The sequence below is a fragment of the Passer domesticus genome, chromosome 9, assembly GCF_036417665.1.
Source record: "Passer domesticus isolate bPasDom1 chromosome 9, bPasDom1.hap1, whole genome shotgun sequence".
Lineage (NCBI taxonomy): Eukaryota > Metazoa > Chordata > Aves > Passeriformes > Passeridae > Passer > Passer domesticus.
Genome location: NC_087482.1, coordinates 43,906,605 through 43,929,629, shown reverse-complemented (window position 1 = coordinate 43,929,629; position 23,025 = coordinate 43,906,605). Strand labels below are relative to the sequence as shown.

General features: G+C 44.2%; 1 long non-coding RNA gene across 2 annotated transcripts in view; it reads right to left on the bottom strand.

Moving 5' to 3' along the window:
• LOC135308215 (uncharacterized) overlaps nucleotides 1-18,939 on the bottom strand; it is a 28,462-nt gene extending 9,523 nt beyond the window's left edge. For both annotated transcript variants that reach the window (XR_010368757.1, XR_010368758.1), the window contains exons 1-3: nucleotides 18,595-18,939; nucleotides 2,321-2,417; nucleotides 1,629-1,769 (exon numbers count right to left, since the gene is read on the bottom strand). This is a non-coding gene — a long non-coding RNA (uncharacterized LOC135308215). The remainder of the gene's footprint in view (nucleotides 1-1,628; nucleotides 1,770-2,320; nucleotides 2,418-18,594) is intronic.
• Nucleotides 18,940-23,025: the final 4,086 nt, after the last annotated feature.

Genomic DNA, 23,025 nt, shown 5'->3' with positions numbered 1-23,025 from the left:
GACTTATCAGTAAGCAGATGGCAAAGGAGGCAGAGGGAGAGTGAGACACACCAGTCCACCTTGTCCAAACCACCCAGGACACATCCAGCTAATTTAAATCCACATAGCAACATCCTGCTCAATACAGCTAAACGGAACTCCTCAGGCTAAAGACATTTTTTGTCCAACTTTTATTATGCTTGTTTATAAAATTGAAAGATAAGGACTTGTCTTGCTGTGGTCATTGTCACTGCAAGACGTTCTCTCTTTGGCAGCAATGCACTCTCAGCCCTCATAAATGTTATGGGAAAACTGGAAGGGTGTTTGTAAAGGAAAGGGTGAAAACTGCCAAAAAAAAGTCAAATCCCATCCACTTCTGACTATTACAGTGCTTCCCAAGACAGAATCCCCTCAAGGAAGATACTGTGTGAAAACAGGAGCTGCTTCTCTCTCTGACAGGGAGCGGATTGACAGATTCAGTATTTATTTTTTAAAAATGCCTAACTAAGCATCATTAGTCACCCATCATCCATATTTCTCTCCCTAAATGAGAGTGCACAAAGTTACAGAGTCCCCAGAGAAAGCAATTACAATATTAATTTCAACTAAATGACAACTACAAGAAAGAAAAAAAGAATCAGCTGGTTTAAGGAGTTCTGTTAGATCCTGATTAAGAAAACAACTTCAGCACTGAAAACCACCAATCACCAATATAATCTTTAAATGAGCTCCCTGGAAGGCAATGCAAGGTGCAAGATCCATGTAGGAATATATTTCACTAGGAATGAATGTGCAGATTTTTGAGTCTGAGTCACAGGGTTTGAGCAGAAAATATTTTGGATCCTGGAGGTGGGGACCAGGCACATGTGCACAGTAAGGCAGTGATCCAGGGAGTTCTGCTGGAATCCTGCCAGTGAAATCCATGGAGATGTAATTTATGCCCTTCTCCTGGGTCTGTGATCCCTTCCATGCAAAGTCTCACTGAAATCCTAAATGATTCTTTCCATTAAAATCCCATAGACTCACAGAAATCATGGTTGGAAGGGACTTTAGTAGATCACATTTTCCCCATGCACAGTAAAGCTCTTTCTACTGGGTTAAGTACAGTTTCTTTGTAATTAAATTCTGACAGTCTCCAAGGATGGAAGTTCTGCAGCTCCCTGGGCAGTCAGCTCCACAGCTCTGGAGAAAATTTGGAGAAAAGACTCCCCATCCTTTCCTAAACTGGACATCTCAATAATGAGAACCAATTCTATACCACCAATATTTCCCTTGTGAGGTCTCCCATCCTCAAAAAAACCACCAAATATTTACCCCAATTTTTTAGCTGCCAAATGCATTCTGAAATATGTTCCTACAAACACCAAGACCGATGTGATGTTGTATTTTAACTACGCTGACTGGTTCTTGGGCTTGCTGTTATATTTTTTTTTCCTGGCAAAATAGCACCCACCAAAACCAGGAATAATTCTAAAACAGCTTGGGAAAAAAAAAAAAAAAGAAATATTTCAAGGTATTTCCCATTTCAGACCAGCCTCTTACATCACCAAGGCCTGCTTTAAAGTTGTCTTCAAAAGCAAAAACCAACAGCCAAAACAGCCCTCAGCCTCAGGAAGGCCCAGATATCCATAATTTGTTGTGGAACTCACCCTTCTTTCCAAAGACTGCAAATACTTCAGCTCCTCTCTTTGCTGGGTTAAATGACACCTGGTTGGACACAATTTCTGGGACACAATGCAGCTGGGAGAATTTCAGTATTTTTGCAGGAGCTGTGTGATATTTTCTGTTGGCTGAGAAAAAATAAGTGTAAAATCTGTTTCATACCCCATCATTGTCATATAATATCCCCCAAATGAAGATGTCAATAGAAGGAGCCAAATAAGAGCTGTATCCTATTTCTTAAAACTTCTCTCTGTGCCTTCAGATGTGGCAAATTCAAGTTTCTGACTCCAATTAAGCAGCTTCATCTCCATGCTTCAACCCAGGAAACAAATAGGTAGAAGGGGCTACCATATGTTTGGGGTTTCAGTTCATTAAATCCTCGATCGTGCAAAACCTTTTGAGAGCTACTACCCCATAAAATTCATACAAAGCTGTAGTTTGTGTTGTTTGGAAGAATCTTATTAAACATTTTCTCCAAAGATATATTCCAGCCTTTTGAGAATCAGCATGACACTGCCATGAATTATTCACGCAAGGCTCTGCAAGATGGGCAAGTTTCCTGCCAAGACGTGCACAGTGAGGGGTGGTATAAAACTGAAATTGGAGTGTGGAGAGAACTGATGGGAAAGATTTCAAAGATCATCTCTTTCAAAACAGAAAACAAAATACAACTTCAGACCTTTAACCTCGTTCCTTCACAGAGCCTCCTAAATGTCCTGCTTCACATCCACTCCCAAATTCCTCAGTTTTAGGCTGTGCTCACACACAGACACTTCCTGTGAAATGAAGGCACAGAGCGATGGAGATGTGATTCCTGAGAGCCACTGGCAAAATTCATTCCAGGGATTTTTAACAAAGCTGAGTCTCAGGAAGCTCTGGTGAGGTTCCTTTTGCCAGCTTCACGTCCCAGCGGTGTGTGACCCCAGAACCCCCCGAGCCCTGGGCTGGTCCCAGCAGGAAAGGGGGATCCTGCCCCTCCCAGGGGAGAGCCCACCTGCAGAGCTGCCCCAGCCCTGGCCCAGCACAGGGAGGAGCTGGAGCTGCTGCAGAGCCCAGAGGAGGCTCCAGGGGATCAGGGGATGGAGCAGCTCTGCTGGGAGCAAAGGCTGGCACAGCTGGCATTGCTCACCTGCACAGGAGAAGCTTTGGGCTGAGCTCAAGGTGGCCTTGCAGGGCCTGAAGGAACCCCAGGGAACATGGAGAGAGACAATTGACAGGGGATGGAGGGACAGGACACAAGGAATGGCTCCCACTGACAGAGGGCAGGGTTTGATGGGATATTGGGAATAAATCCCTCCCTGGGAGGGTTCTGAGGCCCTGGCACAGGGTGCCTAGAGCAGCTGTGGCTGCCCCTGGATCCCTGGCAGTGCCCAAGGCCAGGCTGGACACTGGGGTGGAGCAGCCTGGGACAGTGGGAGGTGTCCCTGCCATGGCAGGGTGGCACTGGGTGATCTTTAAGGTCCCTTCCATCCCAAAACATTCCATGACTCATGGAGGCACTCCCTGATGACTCTTCCTAAATCACTCCAGCCATATAGATGGGGAACCAGAAACCCAATCAGGCCTAAACCCAAAATCCAGTCACATGAGTTGAGCCTAACACAGAAACTGACAACTAGAAAGCACCAAATGAAAATTATAGTCAAAACCTAATTTTAGACTGATATGTCCAGGTTTAAATGCTGATGTAAACAAATCAAGGTTTACTTTGTCCCCCCAAATGCACTGCACTGAATAACTGATGAAAGGCACATTTTAAATAATACAAGAGGCAGGAGGAGGTTTGGCCCTCACTGATGCAGAGCAGCCCAGCACCTCCTCTCTTTGTTTTGGTGGTATTTGCACGAGGGGAGAAACAGTCCTGTAAGCAGAGAGTTGATGTGAGTGATTGCTGAGCACATTTTAATAATTAATTCCACAAATAAGTGAAGTCTATTTTAATTTCACCTTAGACAGCATTGCTGTCTCAGTGAAGTAAACTGCAAACTCTTCTGTTACCATACCCAACAATGACACTCTGGAAACATTACAGAAACAGCAGGAAAGTAATGAAAAATATATATACAGTGCTGAAACTTCTGAGCTATCCAAAGTGCTCCTGAAGATCCTGCAGATAATCTTTAGGGAATAATCCAAACAGCTTTGCTGTATAGAGTTACATTAAATGACTGAACATCATGCTGTGATTGAAAAGTCATGCCCAAAAATGCTGATCAGTTTGATTGGACATGGATTCTGTTCCAGTGCCTCAAAAAGCCTGTAAAGAACAGCTTAGTAAAGAAAAACAGAATGACTGAAGCCACCAAAGTGATCATGCTTGCATGTTTCAAACAGCAATGTAATGGAATTATTTATCTGTGAAGGAACTGCTAAGAGGATCGGGGGGGAAAAAAGAGTTTGGAAACCTCTGTTTTCCTTCAACTCAGATAAAACTGGTTTGTCCTGTACTTTGACTTCTCAGAAGTTTCTGTAAAGGCCTTTGACATCATGGCTAAAACCACAGCAGTGCTTTACAAAGCTCTAATGTCCACATTTTGGTCAAGAAGGATTTCATGCCCACAGAGTCGCTGAGGTGCACACTCCTAAAAAGAGAGTGTTTCTACATTTTCCCAGCTTCTTCCCAAAAAATTGAGAGTTTGGAACTCATGATTTCCAAACATGGGTATTTTCTTATTTGGGTTTGATTTTTTTCCCCCTCCTTTCTTCCAAAGGAAGTGGAGTTCATGTTGGGAAATTGCACATATTGGGGGGAAAAGCTTCTTCACCAGAGCGAGTCCTGCTTCCAGAGGTAAATGAATCCACTTCTGGAAGAAATGCAGTATTTTCATCAATTTCACTTTTGAATTCAAGGATTTAAAGTATGAGATCACTAATGTTTCTCTGATACTTGAGAATTCCTGGCCCTATTCTAGTTTCAAAAGAAGAGTATCTGTGGACACAGCACCCATGAGCTTTTCTTATAGGAGAAAAGCTGCATTTTCTTACAAGATCTTTGAATTTTGAACCAAAGGGATTTAGAAACTGATTTGTTATTATTGTGTCAGGTAAAGATATTATTCCTGCCACTCTGAAATGTTGCACTTTAAATACTCAGATTGTACTGGGGACCCTTGTCCTTTTTCTGAGCTAAGACCTTTGGCATTTCTCTGACATCAATCCACACAAGCAAAGGATGTTACGAAGGTGTTACTGAGCACTCCCAGCCTATAATATATTCTGCAAATACATCTCCTGATTCTGTAAATAAGGTTACTACACATAATCCCACAGGTTCCAGTATTATATGTACATAATAAAGCTGCAGATCTCATTCAATTTCCAGGTATTTTGTGAGGAGAGCTACTGGCATATCCTCAAGGGCCAAATATTTCATTCAAAGGCAAGGAGATATTATCATACTCTGAATAGATATAGTAGTTAGTTTGTACAGCATCTCATAAAAGGGTAATTTGCAGACTTGAGAAAAAAAAGAGCTGCTTTAAGGAACACAGGGAATATTTATGTAGCTACACAAATTACTTGGTTGAGTATTATTCCAGAGACTTATTTTAGAAACTGAAATTACTCCTTACAATGTAACTTTTGCCATTATTATTATCTCTTGCACTTAAAGATATTAAATCCTTGCCTTGTAGTTTGGCTCTTGAACAGGCAATTATGATTAAAGCACTTCATCTTCTTGGGCCCTTAATTCATCAGAGCAACTAGCCAAATTCCTCACCAAGTCTGGAATAAATGGAGCTGGCCCAGGCAACCTCAGTGCAGCACAGCAAATCCAACCACAAGGTGAGCACATCCTTGTTTTCCTTTCAGTGACAACATCCCTGCTGCTTAAATGTTCATTTTTGGATCTCAAGCAGTACCTTGCAAATAGCAGATCAATCAGGTTATCTGGAAAATGAAGTGATTTTCCCATTTTTCAAACCAATGATGAAAATAAACTTAATTATTCATGTGAAGGAAACAGGTTTTCCTCACGCTTGGTCCAAATTGCTTGGGGTTGTGTTTTCATTCCTTCTGTTTCCCTGTCTCTCAGAAGAGCATGGAAAATGTTATCCTGAAGGTTGTATCACTGGAAAACTGGAATTAGAGCTCAGTGAATACAAGGTTGAAACGCTGCTGCTCACACAGGGAGGCAGAGGGGCTGCAGTGTTAATGTGTTCACTTTAATAATCAAGTTAATGAAGGCCATTGCTTCAGACAAGATGTGCCTATCATGGTTGTATCTTATCTATCTTTCATACATTTAGTCAATATACAATGATGCCGAACATATCCGGGCAAACATAGCTAATTTTTTACCCTGAAAGCTAATCAATAATATTTCCTTTTGCAGGTCTCAGTTAACTCTTGGAAACAAGGGGCTGGCAACACATAACTGGAACTTCCTCCCTGTCTGGCATCTGGGGGTTCTAAATCCATATTAAGATTATTGCTGAGCCTCGTGATGACACCTCTGCATCATGCAAAAAACCCAAGAGCTGTTCTGAAGATATGATTGGAAAGATATTTTCTCTGCATGAGGCATTTTAGAACCTTGGGATGGCCTGAAATGGTTTTTGGTCAGCTTCCAGTGTCTCACGAGAAGGAGGCAGCAGGATCAGTCCACAGGCAGTAAAAAAAAACCCTAGAATCTTCCATCTCCAGGGAAAGCAGGAAAAGGCTCTCCAAAAAAACCCCTAATTTGCATGGGAGCATGGATTGGGAATCTGTGTCCTGGGCTGCAAATCCTCCCAGACCATAGAGGTGAAACACCCCAAAATTCAGGTGGTGTCATCATTTTATCTGTGCCACAGCATCCATGGGATGCTGGAGAACACAGCTTGGGGAAGTGACTGGACTGAAACCCCACAAAAATCCTAAAGCTGCTTTCACACCTTGCCCCTCACTGCTGTTGTGTTGGCCACAAGCAGGAGTTGCAGGACAGAGATCCTGACTGGAATTCTTGTGTGAAGAACATGAAACGATGCCATCAATTGATAATGACTGGGGCAGGGCCCTGAAATAATGACCCCCATGAAACAATGACCCCCATGAAACAATGACCACCTCCTAGGGAAAACGGGCAACAGAAATAATAAGCAGTAGAGCAGGAAACAGAAGGAATATATTAATGGATAAATGAGAGCTGTGGCTGGAGCCTTGGAGCCGAGCTCACGTCCCTGAGTGTGCTTTGATCCGCAGCGTCCCGGCCCAGGGAGGCTTTGCTCTGTCTCTTTTTAATGCCACATTTCTTTCTCAGCTTTTTCCTGGCTGAAGTAGACCATGAGTTTGATCATTCCAGCACAGCAGAGACCCCCAGCCCATCCCAGCAAGCAGCAGAGGGCCCGTGGTGGGACATGCTGCTGGTGGCCAGGACACAGAAAATCCTCCACTCCTGGTCTCCAATTTAGAGCTCTAAAATGTCACAGTCCCACAGGCAACACCACAGAGATGCTGCAGGATTGACATTCCTTAGAAATCCCTTCCTGATGATCAACGCACCCTGGGAAATAATTATATTTTATTCATTTCACCAAGTTGTAAATCTCCATAAGGATAAATAGAACCCCAAACAAACAAATAAACAAAACTAAACCAGGTTGCATGATCAAAGTTCCATATTCAGTTGCCGATAAAATTGCCTCCCAAGTCACTCAAGGGGAAACCAGAATTCTTAAATAAAATTACAGCTCCTTGGAATTCACAGCCATTTACCAGCTCATGTATTATTGCACAAACACCAACGAAAAAACACCCAGACAATACTCAAAAATATGGACATATTACAAAGACTTCATTAGAAACCCTATAAAAAGTGCTTTCCATATGTTTCACAAAAAGTGTGATGTGTGCTCACTGATCCTGTGTTTGCCCAGTTGTGGAAATCACATTTGGAAATATTAAGAGATAAAGAGTACATTTTCTCTTTATTAGGACTTGGAAACTGAGGACAATCTGTCAGCTGATCAGCGATTTTTTTTTTTTTTTTGTCCACAGTAACCATTATTTGAGAAAATTCTCACCAAAAATAACCCTGAATGTTGCTGGCCTCATTGGGAAATGCTGCAGTTGCTAAGGCACTGACTTTTGGCAGAGGTTTTTTAGTGATAAGAACAAAGAAACACTCATTACAAAACCAAGCCAACAAACCAACCACTGTTAGATAATTAAAAGAATGCTTGTTTTCTTAATTTTAACACTAAAGAGCTACAGAGCACACTGAGAAAAACATTAAAATAAGATTTGTAGGGTGGTGAGTACTCAGAAAAAGAACAAAGGTGTTTGATAATGGCTTTGGATTAAAAAGTGATATTATCCTGCCAGTTGTATCCCATTGAGTTGGATCCTGTGGATTAAAAGTTAACTTAGAAATCTGACTTGGCTCCACCCAAATCAATAGAATTCCATTTACTTGCTGGTGAAATATTGATAATCAGGCTGATTAACTTGAAATGAGCAGAAATTGATTTACCAGGCAGGAGGAGGAGCCAAACCAAACTCCCAATCCTTGGACCCTCCTCAGAGAATTATCCCACATAAAGGAACCCCACAAATATTTTAATATCCTTACTATGAATAAAATGAGGAAGCTTAAAAGGATTATTTCCCTGAAGAGGGGGAAAACTGGAATTAGGATGGGAGGGAAAGAAAGAGTCAAAAGAGAGTCTGAAAAGGGAATTTTTGGAAGCCAATATATCCTAGAGGCTGCAGCAGATGCGAGCCCAGCATAGCAGGGGAGGGAGGAAAAGTTTGGCAAAGCCTTTAGGAGCTGTTCCCTCATCCAGAGATCCACATCCCTGCTGCTCCCAGCGACTTCCACCTCACAGAGTGGTTTTTACTCCTAGCTAGGTCTAGGACATAAATATTGGGCTAGTTTGGGAGAAATATCAATAACAAATTTCAGCTGCCGAGGAATGAAATGAAAGGTTAAAATCTTAACCTGGGGGAAGAGGGGAAAATGGAGCAGGGAAGTTCTACTGCAAACATTGCAGCCTGGAATTTTCCCCCAGTGAATCATTTGATGGACTTCATTTAGGCTTCTTTTTCCAAAAGATGGATTTAAATTCCAAACAGAAGTTGTCATTTAAACCCTGAAAAACAGATCTTAAATAAAAGTCAAAAAATACTTTAAAATATAGGTTTTAACAGGGAAATTTGTCAAAAGCAGCTTTATTCCCCCCACACCATTTATTTCCACATTTCCTTAACTCCTGGGGGGACATCAGGGTGGGAGTACCCAAGAAGATCCAGCTGCTCTGCAGAAGCCCTTCCACACTCAGTTCCTACTGGACTATAGGATTTTAATGTCTTTTTCATTCATAAAGGCATTGGCAGTTTCTTTGAAACACAAACCATTTACAAACCCAACATTAATGTGCAAATTGCATTGGTAATGCACAGTCCAAGCCCCCAAAATCCAACAGCAATTTTATTCAGAAGATCCAGCAGCCAGTTAAAGGGGAAAACCAGGGCAGATATTGGTGTCACCAATGTGGCACACAGTGCCATGGTTTAGTTGAGCTGTTGGGGTTGGGTTGGTCTCAGTGATATTTAAGGTCTCTTCCAACCTGGTCATTCTGTGAATTCTGTAATTCTGTCAATTAAATAAGGAATGAACCTGGAGAAATATAGAGACAGCACAAGGTTTTGATGGTTGCTTTAAAACCATGAAGCTCATGAGTTTTTTGAAGAGAAAATAAAATGAATAAAACCCTTCCTCTGTGGCTTAAGCCATCTCCAATTTTGTATGGTGGACTGGAAAATCTTTCACCATTCTGGTGAATTTCCACATGTCCTCATGACCTGCAGACACAAATCCAGGCCAGCAGCATCCCCTCATGGAGATCCCCGTGCCAGAGTGAGGGATTCTCCCCTGCCCTGCTCAGCATTCTCCTGTTGCTCTGTGCTGCTCCTCGGGATAAGATCTCCTCTCCTGCCTGCACCAGCTCCATTCATTACTCCTGGATAGATGACCTTACATTTGGTGCTATCAAACACGTATTGATTGCACACTCATCTGACAGCCTTGTAATTACTCAGGTCAGCCCATTTACCCTCTTTAAATAATGGCAGAGCACGAGCTTTCTCCCAGCCTATTGGAACTTCCCTGCGAGCCAGGACTTATTAAAAATAAACATTAACGATCCAAAGAGCAGCTCAGATGGCTCTTAAAAATTTTAGGTGCCAGTTAGGCAGACTTACTGATTTAACAGAGTCTGATGAGAGGAGCTGCTGTTTAACTGCCTCTTAATCACTGCTGGGAGATCAATTATTCCCTCCTGTGAGGCAGCAGCATCCTCCTCCCTTCCCAGGGACAGGACAGAGGCACCAGCAGCCCTGGGTCCACCTGAAAATGGGCTGGTGCTCTTCTGTTCTCTCCTATCACACTTTAAGAACATTATTTAATAAATTTAAACTCGCTGATCATACTTTGTTTTCATGCTCTGTATTTTCAGGCTTGCCCAACTCCTCACTTCCATTCCCTGCCATGGGCTCCTGATCACCCCACTTACCATTTACAGAATATTTTGCCAGGGACAGGAGAGAGCTGAGGGAATCAGGGGAGTTGGATTGTTTTCCTCAGTGTGAAATTGGATCTTTTGGAGAAGAGTAAATAGAGATTTTTTTTTTTCCCTCTTAGCAGGAACCAGACGCAATCAAAGCGAGCAGCCACTAATTTTCCATGCATTGATCAATTACTGTCTTGCTGTGGAGATGGGATCTAATCTAGAGCTCCATCCTGATGGATGTGATGCACCTTGAATTAGGGAAATATCAACCAGAGTTTTTAGGAGACACTCAGGGCAATCTCCCACCAGCTGCTCCAGACCTCTGTTGGCTTCCCAAAAATTCCATGGTCCTTCCCCGAGGACCAGCTCCTTCCACCTTGCAAAACCAAAATAAAGAACATCCTGTGGGGATTATTTCCCAGCAGCCATGGCCAAGTGCCCCATCCTGTATTCCAGCTAGCAGAAAGCTGACATGGAATGCTGATGGCTCATTTGTATTAATTATTTGTAATTGCCTGGGACTGACAAGGGCACTGCAGGCTGCTCCAAGTGCCATTTCCCTGGGCCTGCTTCCTTCTTGCTGCTCCCAAAAGGGCACAAAGAGCCACTAATTGTGATATTCAATACTCTCTCTTTCCTGCAAGCAATTCCAATTTAATTAAATTTACATGGTTTTAAGTGACCAGATACAACTCCTTTCATCTGTTTATACAGGTCACTAGAATTGTGTCATGGTTTGACCCTGGCACAATGCCAGGGCCCCCATGAAGGGTATATTTTCAAAATGGTGGCTGTGAGATGTGACCCGGGAACAGAACAAAGCAGGCTCTCATTCGGGGATGGAGGGAAAGAAACATAACACTTTATTTATTACAAATTTAGAAAGGAACACATACTAAACTAAGAATGAAAACCTTCCAGATACCTTCCTCCTCCCCCTCCCTTTTCTCCAGAGATCCACCACCCCTCAAATTATCAACCCTCAAATCCATCAGGGAGAGAGGAGTCCCCCCTTGCCTCATGGGCCTCCCCCGGAAGCACAATTGAAACCTCCTGTGCTTCCGTGTCCTCCATGGCCCCACCCAAAGAACATCGGCCCTCGTGACTTCTCCCCCCCATGTCCAGTGCTCTCACCACTGGACACGGGCCAGGACTGCTTTTAGGGCTCCCCGTTTAAAGATGCTCCACCCACTTCCAGAAACAGCAGTCTCTCAACTCTTGGGACACCAGTCCCCCCCAAATTTCACCCCCTGGGGCCGAGGGGCCTCATGAACAGAGATCTTCCTCTCCGTGGAGACAGAGGGCATCCCACACCCCCTTCAGCCGTCTCTGTTCACGCCGCTGCTTCACTCTTGACTCCCGGGTGTTGCCTCCCCCCAAATACAGTCTCTGGGTCACAGGGAAAAAAACACGGGTCTGTCCATGGCTATACAAGAAAGAGTCCAGCCCAAGGCCACTCCATCATCTCTTCCACTCAGGATTCTTCTCTCTTCCAGCTTTCCTCACGCTTGCCCATCTCTCATCTCTCTCTCACCTCATCCTGATTCAGGAGGATTCAGTATTTGTAAGGTTTCTATTAGTCTACAAAGGGGTTAAAATTTCTTCTGCCTGCCCAAGGACTCCCACAGCAGCTGGGCACCTCTCTCGCCGCATCCCCCGCTTCTGGCCGGCTGAACTGCCAGCACAATTTCTGTCCCTCTCTCCGGGGGGGCTGCCCAGACATCCCAAGTCTCTTCCACCCCTGCATGTTCTCCTCCACCTCTGCACCTTTTGGGGCTCCCGGCCTCCTCCCCATCATGGCCTCCCCCTCCCCCACCCAGGCGCAGCTGGGCAGGGGAGAGGCCAGACTCTACTCACCAACGCCGGATTCCCAAAGAGGAAGTTCTCTGGGAATCTCCTGCTTTTAACCCCCGTGTGTTCTCAGAGGCGTACCCAAACCCTTAGTGGCTACCTTAAATGCCAATTTCGAATTTGGCCCCTGATTGGCCCGACTTAGACCTTTCCAAAAACACATTTCCGGGCCAAACCACGACATTCCACCTCTCGCCTCTGAGAACACACATTTCATTCTAAAATATTACTAAAATTACATTCAACATACTTCTACATACAACAATGACATACACCAAACCTCCATCCCCAGATTTTATCATCAACCTATTTATTACCCAATACGTGCTTTGCTCTTATTCCCTTTGGTCCATCTCGCAGCTTTCATCTCATTACTTACTTAAAACTCTCGATTTCCCGGTCAGGGAACCAAAAATGTCATGGTTTGACCCTGGCACAATGCCAGGGCCCCCATGAAGGGTATATTTTCAAAATGGTGGCTGTGAGATGTGACCCGGGAACAGAACAAAGCAGGCTCTCATTCGGGGATGGAGGGAAAGAAACATAACACTTTATTTATTACAAATTTAGAAAGGAACACATACTAAACTAAGAATGAAAACCTTCCAGATACCTTCCTCCTCCCCCTCCCTTTTCTCCAGAGATCCACCACCCCTCAAATTATCAACCCTCAAATCCATCAGGGAGAGAGGAGTCCCCCCTTGCCTCATGGGCCTCCCCCGGAAGCACAATTGAAACCTCCTGTGCTTCCGTGTCCTCCATGGCCCCACCCAAAGAACATCGGCCCTCGTGACTTCTCCCCCCCATGTCCAGTGCTCTCACCACTGGACACGGGCCAGGACTGCTTTTAGGGCTCCCCGTTTAAAGATGCTCCACCCACTTCCAGAAACAGCAGTCTCTCAACTCTTGGGACACCAGTCCCCCCCAAATTTCACCCCCTGGGGCCGAGGGGCCTCATGAACAGAGATCTTCCTCTCCGTGGAGACAGAGGGCATCCCACACCCCCTTCAGCCGTCTCTGTTCACGCCGCTGCTTCACTCTTGACTCCCGGGTGTTGCCTCCCCCCAAATACAGTCTCTGGGTCACAGGGAAAAAAACACGGGTCTGTCCATGGCTATACAAGAAAGAGTCCAGCCCAAGGCCACTCCATCATCTCTTCCACTCAGGATTCTTCTCTCTTCCAGCTTTCCTCACGCTTGCCCATCTCTCATCTCTCTCTCACCTCATCCTGATTCAGGAGGATTCAGTATTTGTAAGGTTTCTATTAGTCTACAAAGGGGTTAAAATTTCTTCTGCCTGCCCAAGGACTCCCACAGCAGCTGGGCACCTCTCTCGCCGCATCCCCCGCTTCTGGCCGGCTGAACTGCCAGCACAATTTCTGTCCCTCTCTCCGGGGGGGCTGCCCAGACATCCCAAGTCTCTTCCACCCCTGCATGTTCTCCTCCACCTCTGCACCTTTTGGGGCTCCCGGCCTCCTCCCCATCATGGCCTCCCCCTCCCCCACCCAGGCGCAGCTGGGCAGGGGAGAGGCCAGACTCTACTCACCAACGCCGGATTCCCAAAGAGGAAGTTCTCTGGGAATCTCCTGCTTTTAACCCCCGTGTGTTCTCAGAGGCGTACCCAAACCCTTAGTGGCTACCTTAAATGCCAATTTCGAATTTGGCCCCTGATTGGCCCGACTTAGACCTTTCCAAAAACACATTTCCGGGCCAAACCACGACAAATTGATAAATCTCCATTTCATTGCTGACATCTTCTCTTAAGTGCTCCCTTATTCCCCTCCTGACCTTTTAAAGCTGTTTTCTACCCTTCCTGCCCAGCTGAGGCTGGTTGAAATAGAGGTTCTGTCTTTCCCTAGGAGGCAGGACAGCAATCCATAAACCCCCAATCCCATTGTATGCCAGGGAATTTTCCTTAACACTTTGAGTGTGAAGTGTCTTTGAAGAGAAAATTTTAATATTTCCCCTTTTTTACCCATTTAAATCCCCTAGAGCCATTCACAGCTGAAACCAGAGCCTGCATTGCCATTACCCTCTACAGAATCTATCATCATTGTCACCTGGCACTGCTGGTGATGCCCAGCATGGGAAAATCTCAAATAACAACAGAGAATTCTATTACTCTGAGCCCCAAACCAGACAGGATGGAGCTGTGGGCAGCTGTGCCTTCCTGGGCCACCAAGGTTCTCGTTCCACTCCTCCAGCTCTGACCCCCCACCCACACTCCAGCACTGAGCTGAAAGCTGACCCCACTCCCTCTGCTTTGCTCAGGGCAGCCAGGACCACATTGTGCAATTCAGACACCCAAAAATCAGAGTAAAGGAGCTGAAAAGCTGCTCCAGTTCTGTGCCCTTCCAGCAGCTGGAGCTGGAGATAGCTCAGCTCTCTGCTCAACCCCTGAGGCAGTACCCAGCATCTCAGTCCTTGTCCCAGGCTCCCATCCTTCCTGAGCCTGAATTCACAGAATCACCAGGTTGGAAGAGACTTCTGAGATCGAGTACAACCCAGCCCCAACACCTCAGCTAAACCCTGGCCCCCAGTGCCACATCCAGGCTTTGTTAAACACACCCAGGGATGGTGACTGCACCACCTCCCTGGGCAGAGCATTCTAGAACTTCATCACCTTTTCTGTAAAAATCTTTTTCCTGATATCCAACCTGAATTTCCCTTGGTGCAGCTGCAGGCTGTGTGCTCTGGTTCTGTCAGTGCCTGGAGACAGAGCCCAGCCCCAGCTGAGCACAGGCACCTTTCAGGAGCTGTGCACAGTGATGAGGGCACCTCTGAGTCTCCTTTTCTCCAGGGGAGCACCCCCAGCTCCCTCAGTGGTTCCTCCATCATGCCTTTCCTTTGGGTCTGGGAGCAGAGCTCCTGCACCCCTCCCGCCCTGCAGCCAGCCAGGGAGCAGGGTCACACCAGGGAGGGCACTGCCCCCAGCACCAGCCCTTCAAAGGCTGGCCTCCAAGGCTGGAAGGAATAAAAATGAAATCGTTTTCAGCTGCAGCAGCCTGAAGGAGGGAGGAAGGAAGAAGCTGAGCAGCACAAGCCCATCCTCACAGCCTGAGCTCGGGGAGCAGCTGGTGGCTGCTCTGCTGCCAGAAGCTCCAGAGTTGGACCACGAGGAGTGGCTGGGCTGGAGCTGGGGACTGGCCTTGAGGGTTCCACACACTGAGGAGGCTCCTTGCACTGCTGGGGCTGCCCCTGGATCCCTGGCAGTGCCCAAGGCCAGGCTGGACAGGGCCTGGAACACCTTGGGACAGTGGAAGGTGTCATGGCATGGTGGCAATGAGATGAGCTTTAAGGTCCTTCCAATCCAAACCATTCTGGGATTGCACTGCCACCACCATGACTCCTTCTCTCCTGCAATTAACAGGCCAAACATTTTCTTGGGCTGTTTTGACCTATTTTTCATAAGATTATATGTTTGCGTTTTGGTTTTTTTCAGGAATGAGGGAGAAAACATCAGCAACACTCATAAATCACTTTTATCTTAAGATTTTAAAGCATTTTTGCAAAAGGTCTCTGGCCCCTTTTTCCTCACCTGTGCATGGAGATTGAATTCAGAGTGCCCTATCAGCTCTGGAGATGTGTTTGATATGGAGCAGACTGATTATCCCAGTGCTCCATATGTGCTCAGTCACAGACACAACTCAAAGCAGCCAAAAGGCAAATCTGGCCCAGTTTCTCCTCTTTCCCTCTGGGGAGAATTCAATCAAGAATTGATTAATGCTTGAATTCTCATCAAGAATTAATAAGTTCCTGATGTGGTGAAAATGAATAGTCTCAGGGAAGCAGCTAAGCTTGTTGTTTTGTACGGGGGAAAAGAAAAAAATTCCATTTATTTGGTAACTGATGCAGTGGTGAAGTTAGAGAGGGGGAACTCTGAATTCCCTGGCTCCTTATGACATTTCAATAATCTAATGAATGGATTGACTGAAGGCCAGCTCTCAGAGATGGCTTGGGCTGCTCCCACCACTTCCCTCAATTCTCAAACTCCACACAAACACATCAGGTGGGGAGCACTGGGGATACAGCAGCTCAACACCACAACCACAGGAAAAACATTTCCTTGTCCCCAAAAAGGCGTCCCTAAAGGCTAAAAGTAAGAAAAAGCACAAAGTCAATCCTTTCTCATCAAACCCCTCCTCAATGTGTCTGTGCAGGCTGAATAAAATGAGACTCAGCAGGTACTAATGGTGATAAAGGTAAGAAATATTCAGTGACATCTTTTACACTTCTTTTGATGGGCTGGAGAGCTAAAATACCTTAAAAATAAAAGAAGAAAGAAAAACCCATGATGGTCTAAGACTAATTGAACCAATAATCAAAGGCTGTCTCTGATTCCTGGACCAGGAGGTCAATTACAGAAATAAATCTGACAGCAGATAGATGGGAACAGTGTGCAATTACCAGTTAAAGACTTGATAATTATGGCAAGAATTAGTCTGCATTTTCAATGGCAGCAAAACCCTTTGGTTCTCTGCAGTTATTATCTTGATTGGAAGAAGAAATGGGCTCAGCTCAGGCTGACACAAAGCTCCAGGTACAATGGGAGCTGAGAAGTGGCTGATGAGCCCATGGAACTGCAAGTTTCCTTAACTGCAAACTTCAATGGCAGAGAAAAAAATTAATATTCAGCAAGGAGAGATGTGGAGAAATTTAAACTCAGAATAGGGCTGAGAAATGTGTATTTTTATGAGTTTTTCCAAAACGAGCCCAAATATGGGCTTTTCAAATATTCAATCTTGAAAGAGTCAATGAGAGAGTAACAATCCTGAATATTTACAGAATTAGCACATTGTTCTTCCATTCCCCCACAGCATTATATAGCCAAAAAGAAGAGGTTTTGTAACTATTTCTTTTAAAAAGGTGTGATCTGCAATGTAAAACTCTCAATAAATCAGACTAAACTTGATGACCTTTATTCCTTGAGGTAGGCTGTAGTTCTATTTTCTCCTTATTGAAATAATCTGAAAGCACACTACTTGAATTCTTCTTCTTATTCTTAATTCTGTCATTCTGGGACTCCAGTTCAGAAAATCCAGGTAAAGCCAAGGAGATGCTGCTGTCCTGGGAGAGTGAAAACCTTGGCAGGAGAGTGACTGAGCCCAGCAGAAGAAAAAAACACCCAGAAAAAAACCCTCAGAAAAATGAATAAAACCTGGCAGCTAAGAGGCCTTGGGACAGGAAATAATCTGCAGCCTTGGAGTCATTAAAAAATGCACTAAAAAGTGAAGAGTTTTGGGTTTTCAGTAAATATTTTCCAAGAAACCAACCAGTAAATGTTAAGTTCTCAACAACTGGTGGTTGTGAGAAATGAAACAAAGAAAATATTTCCAGGAGACAGTTTCCTCCTCAACTCATCCTGATGAGGTAACAATGAAAACAAGTGGATTTAGCAGCTTCCATGGTGCTCTCCCACATCTCAGTATTCCAGAGCTATTCCCACTCCATTTGTCACTGCCACTTCCATATCCCTCTGCTGACACTCTTTTTCCTCAAGACTTTTTTTATTTTTTTTAAATTAGGTGAATTACTGTGTCAAATGATCTGATTTCACTGCATTTTATGCAAATTTATTTACTTAGTGGCCTCTGGGCTCCATGCTGAGCTTGGAAAATGTACTTTTCAAAATGATAAATAATTAACCAGAGCTCCTGCACCACTGGAAGTTGTTACTCCACTCTCATTTTAAATAGTTCAGGAATATTTTTTTAATGCATGTTTCATATAAATTGCCACTTAGAGGAAAATAAATGCTCGGAACGTTGCCTGCCTGAAGTCATAAAGGCTTACACATAGCAAGGTGATTTTTATTAGAAACTGCATTTATGCTTTTCATTATTTAATAAATAATAATGAAAAAAAACCTCATTTCAAAGCAGCAGCAGCCTCATGTGTCCATTCCCCTGCAGAGATGCACAGGAGGGAGCAGCACCAGCAATTCCCAGGTCAAATCCCAGCCCAGGACCTGGCTCAGGCAGGTCCCACACCAATAACACACTGGGGAGGGCCTGGACTCATGCCCAGATCTTCTCTTCATCACCCAGAGGAGCAAATGGGAATTTCTTTGGACAAATTGTGTTTTTTTAAAAAAACTGTATATATATATATATTTTTTTTTTGAAGTACCAAAAAGGCTGGAAGCTCAGACACCTCAATCCATGCTAAATTCAAAATCCCAGGTGCAGCTGTCAATGAAATACAACTTCCCAAAGAGATGAGGGAGCTTACAGGTTATGAAAAACATGCATGAGGAAGAAGAAACCTCAACACAGCACAGACAAATAATAGGCTGGAACTTTTCCAAGCCCACGAATGGAGGAGTTGAGGGACCAACACAGATAAATCCTGATAGTCAGGAGGGGGAAGAAAACAACCAAGCTTGTGCAGGGGAGGCAGCCTGGCTGCTGCAGGGACAAAATAAACAACCTTAAACATTCCAGAAGAAAGACAGCAGAGCAGCCATGGGAAAAATGGGAAAAACCAGCCCTGGGACAGCACAGCCCCTGGGAGGGATCACAGCCCCCCAAATCTCCTCAGCAGGGGCTTCTGACATCCTCTTCCAGGCAAAGCAGCACCAAACCCCTGTTCCCACTGCTGGTTGTTCTCACCTGGTCCATCTTTCCATGGGGTTCCAGCAGCTCCATCCCAGCCCAGGAAAGGTGTGGGAGCCACAGCCTCTGCTCCTGTTCTTACAGGAGGAGCTGCAACACCAGTAGGGCAGAGTTTCCCCATTCCAGAGCTGGGGGAAAGTCACTCCTCAGCCACGAAGGTAATTCCATCCCAAACTGGAAGGAAGAGCTGATTTGCCACCAGGATAATTAGAAAGAGGTTCCTCCTGCAGCTCATTTCATGCAGGAGTGGTTGGGAATGATCCAGCTCTGATCCTGTCCAGCCACAGCTGCCCCTTCTCCCACTCCTCCTCACATCCCTGCTTCTCACCCCCATGCCAGGTGAAGCACAGCCACCAAAACCATCCATTTTTAGAGTTTTAAGTCAATAAAACTACTACAAACAAGTTTTGGGACTCCCAAAAAAAACCCACCCAAAGTCAAGGTACTTCTGCTTATTTTCTGGTTTGAGATATTCCTGCCCAAACATTCCAAACCAATGGTGAAGAACATGCTGTAACCGCGGGCTGGGAGGGATATGAAACACAGAAGTACAAACTCTTCAGGAAAAATAAAACCTGAAATGAAGAGAGTGGTGTTTTTTGTACAGAAATGCCCATTTCTACATCCAGGGCATGGGGTGGGGCTCCAGCTCTCCTGGGTGGGTTTAGCCACATCATGTGGGCTTCAAGCACAGTAAAAAAACCACCCAAGCCTTGTTAAATGAGGCTTAGAAATGTGCAGAGCTCAGACATTTCAGCAGAGGGAAATGCTGGTGTTTCCCTGAGGGACTCCTCTGCCTTCCCAGCTGATGAACAGATGCTGAAGTGGAGAAGTGATGACATTTCCTTGTGAACAGAGTGAAATGTTTGAGCATTAGAAGGAATGCTCTGCCCCCAAACCAGATCTAATAATGACAACTTTGTCCCAAAAGCAAAACATCAAACATTTTCAAAATGATACATAATTAACCAGAGCTCCTGCACCACTGGAAGTTACTTCCCTCTCATTTTAAATAGTCTAGGAATATTTTTAAATGCATGTTTCATGTAAATTGAATTTTATCCCATATTTTTTCCTTAAACTTCTGTGACATCTGCTCCCACACACCTGCTGGTGGCAGTAGCACCTTTAGTCTCACTCCAATGAAGCACATGATTGTAGGACTTTCTCCTCCCCATTTTGCTATTGAGAAAAGTGTAAATCTCGTTATTCCAGGATATGAATTATAATAAAACCTTCTTGGGATGCCCTTGATGCCTCCCTGAAAGGTGAATGCCTGTTAGCACAGGCCTGCATTCCCACTCAGGGTATTGAGTTCTTGCAGGTGAAGAATGCATTAAAAAAGTCCTGAAGCCTTCCTGCTGAAGAGAAGCAGCTAAAAACACGTGACAAAAAAAGAGGGACAATTTCTTTCACTGAAATACAGTGAAATACACTCAAAATAGCACAGAATTAATGGAATACACTCAGTAGCACAGAAGCCATGCCAGCATCAAGGGTGATTCCCTTGAGCATCAACCAGATCTTTCAGATTCCTGTTAAATACATTAAAAATTGATTTTTCAGCAATATCAGTTGCCATGGTTTGCCTGCTGTCTGTTATTGAGTCCTCACTTTGACTGTTCCAGGTATCAGGAGGGTGAATTTGTGCTCACCTGAAGAGCCTTCCCCATGGGCAGACAGAGTAGAATTAATCCTGGAACATTATTGGTGATGGGGAGAGGGGAGGGAGTAACAAAAGAACCAAAGTATTTTACTTGGCAAACAAAACCCATTTGCTAAATTCCCATAAAATGAATACATATAGATTTCAGACTTTAGGCACAAGTGTAGTTTTCCCCCAAAACCCAACAAAACAAGGTATTATTTGGTGAGTGTGAGCCTGGATATTGATAAGATTACCAATATTGTGGTGATCTTTAATGAAGAGGAGTAGAAACTCTGTGCTGGGAGGTTTTGTGCTGCTAACAGCGTGAGTAAAGCTTGTGAGAGATGCTAACAATATGTAGGGTGATAGTTTGGGTCAGGAGAGGATCTCATGGAATCAGTGAGGAATTAAATTCATCCTGCTTTGGTGTCATATCTACAGGGCTGATGATCCATGGTGTCCAAAAAACCCCAGTGAAAGCCAAGGGCAGCTCAACCTTGGTATGAAACCAAAAAAAAAAAAAAAACCCACATGTCCCAGCCTAGAGAGGGCTGTGAGTCACAATTCAATCAGATTCCCAGAAAGAAACAGTGTCAAGTGAAAAAAGAATCAAAGAAAACCCCCAAATCAAACAAAAGAAACTTGCTGATTGCAGCCAAGGCTTTTGAAGATTACATCAAGTCAAACTTTTATTAGCAAAGTTGTATTTCATGTAAAATGAAAATATCTTTTCAAACCGTACGTGCACATCTGCGTGGTACAAACAGCAACTACAGTACAACACGTTTTCTAAACTTTAATCAATGCACACTAACATTTAGCTCCCAAAAAAGTAACATTGTGATGGTGACACCACATTTGCTTTGATCTTTTTCTCATGAAATTACAAAGTCTCTTGTTTAAAGTCAGAACCATAATAATAAAAAATGAACAGACAGAATGCTTTGGCTCAAACCCCCCGAGGGGCTCCTGCCTGAAAACAGAACAAATCAGTGCAGATCACTTGAGATTTGACATGAGAGATCCAGAGCTGCAATGTAAACATGTCCTGCTACTCCAGCGTGGTTTGTACCTTGATTTTTTGTCATAAACACTGACAGAGATGCAGCTGAGGGTGTGATCCATTGGCAAACAAAGGGAATTCTCCATGAAGAATTTCCTTTCTCTCTATCTGTTCTTACAAAATAACCTAAATACACTTCTCATCTGCTAAATAATGGCTGTGAAAAATGATGCTGAGGTTTCCTCTCAAAAGCTCAAGGAGCAGTGAATGTTATTCTAACTTTTCTTTACAAAACACGGAGTCGTTGTTTAAAAACCCCACCTTTTTTTTAAAATATATATATAGAAAGATTGTGCTACTATTTGCTTTCATGTCAAAAATAATATTGGCCTGAAAACTTTGATGAAAATCTCTTGTGCACTGGATTGAAGCATTCAGCCAATGGAAGCAGTTAACAGGAAAAGAGCTACTCACTGGAATTTGTGCAACATCAACACAGCAGAAAAAATATCCATCATTTAAAAAAATCATTAAATCATTTGCTAATTAGATCCATTTAAGGTGAGAGTTACAACAAAGGTTTTAAAATTTCTTTACACATGGGCTCACAATTTTATCCAGAGGGGGAAAGTAATTTTCTTATTTGATTCCTAATTCTGCTCTTCCTACAGATCCAGCCCCAGCAGGGCTTTGATGCCCAGTGCTGTACATTTATCCTGCTGGAGTGCAGAGCCACGAGGGTTTCTGGAGATTGGATCCCCTAATTTTGACAGAGGGAAGCTGGGGCTGTTCCTGCAGGTTCTTGATAATGTCATTAAAATTATATATATATGTATGTATTTATAGGTATGTGTGCATGTTGTGTGTGTGTGTATAAGTAAATTAGAAAAAAACCTATCAATATTATGCTGCTCTGGGAATCCAAACAGTTCCCTTGGGAGGAAGGATAGAGGGTTTTTTTCCCCATTATTTAGGAAGAGCTGATTTTATTAATTTAATCTTAGGCACAGTCAAAACTGCACAACTTTTTCAGCAAGACCCATCCCTCCCTTCTTCCTTTAATCTGCAACCTTGGATCCACGGGGCCAGGGAAATGCCTCCTCCCTGATGGGTGGAATTACATCCTGGCTTGACTTGGATATCAAATCTGAAAGTGCCGTTTCCTTTCTCACATTTGTTCTGAGGTAAAATGTGTCAGAACCAAATGGACCCAACCACAGCCTGGGATGGGATAATTAAGAATTCCCTGTTCTGCTCCCATGGCTGGACTCCCTCCTCCCAGCAGGCAGGCTGGAATTCCCTGCTAGGTGTTAATTAATGAAATCACCATGGGTTTCCAGCAGCTAATTTTAATAAACACCCCTGGCCAGAGGAAAAAAAATAAAATTCAACAAAGTCCAAATAAATCCAGGTAAAGATTTAATGCCCAGTGCACTATTTCAGAATAGGGTGTGATTTTGGGGGCTGTCCTATGCAGGGGCAGAAGTTGGACTTTGATGACCTTGTGGATCCCTTCCAAGTCAGGAAGTTCCATGAACTGCAGAGCAGTTGGTGACACTTTCACTGAGCTACATGGTCACACTTCCTCTCACCTGGCACAGACCAAGACAAAAACACAGCCCAGCTCCCTGCAATGACAAAAATCTCCTCAGGAAAACCTCAGCTTGCTCTGTTAATTTACTTTTGAAAAAAAAATCTCTAAAAAACCATCACCAACCTGCACTTTCCAGGGTACCTTTACAGCAGAAAAAATCCCAGTGCAGGGAAAAAAGGAAAA